This window comes from Arachis stenosperma, chromosome 3 (assembly GCF_014773155.1).
Source record: "Arachis stenosperma cultivar V10309 chromosome 3, arast.V10309.gnm1.PFL2, whole genome shotgun sequence".
NCBI classification, from domain to species: domain Eukaryota; kingdom Viridiplantae; phylum Streptophyta; class Magnoliopsida; order Fabales; family Fabaceae; genus Arachis; species Arachis stenosperma.
The window spans coordinates 3,386,235-3,387,031 of NC_080379.1; positions in this window are offsets into that span (position 1 = coordinate 3,386,235).

The window sequence follows — 797 nt, forward strand, 5'->3', positions numbered from 1 at the left end:
TCACAATACAAATTAATAGGCTTTGGGATTGAAACACCAAGATCTAGAAGAATATAGCTCAACCATTGAGCTTCTCGGGTGGCTAGAGCTAAAGCTCGATATTTTGCTTTTGAAGAGGAGGCTGTAACTGTTAATTATTTCTTATTTGTTCAAATAACCAATGATGATCCTAGATAAAAGCAATATGCAAAGATTGATCTTCTAGAGTCAACATAACCATTCCAATCAGAATTAGAAAAATCTGTAAGGTATAAATCAAAATCTGCAGAGAAGAATAGACCTCCAGCAGGAGAACTCTTTACATAATGCAGCACTCTATGCGCTGTCTTCAAGTGTTCATTAGTAGGACAATCTAAAAACTGCTTAGCTTCCCAACGACATAACTTATATCAGGTCTAGTATTTGATAGATATAAGAGCTTGCCTATAATCCTTATATACTGACTAGAATCAGTGAGCAATTCTCTAGTATCTTTACTAAGTTTTGCTCCGTAATTCATAGGAGTGGTGGCAAGTTTGCAACCTTCAAATCCTGTTTCCTTAAGTAAATCAAGGACATATTTTCTTTGACACAAAGTAATTCCTGTCTTGGATCTTGCCACATCTAAACCAAGGAAGTAATTCAAGTCTCCCATATCTTTGATCCAAAATCTGTCATGAAGAACACCCTTGACTGATTCAATTTCACTTAGGTCATCTCCTACTAACACTAAGTCATCCACATACACTAGATTTGTTGTGAATCCAAGTGATGTGGTCCTGGTAAATAGGTTGTAATTCGATTTGCACTGAGTGAAT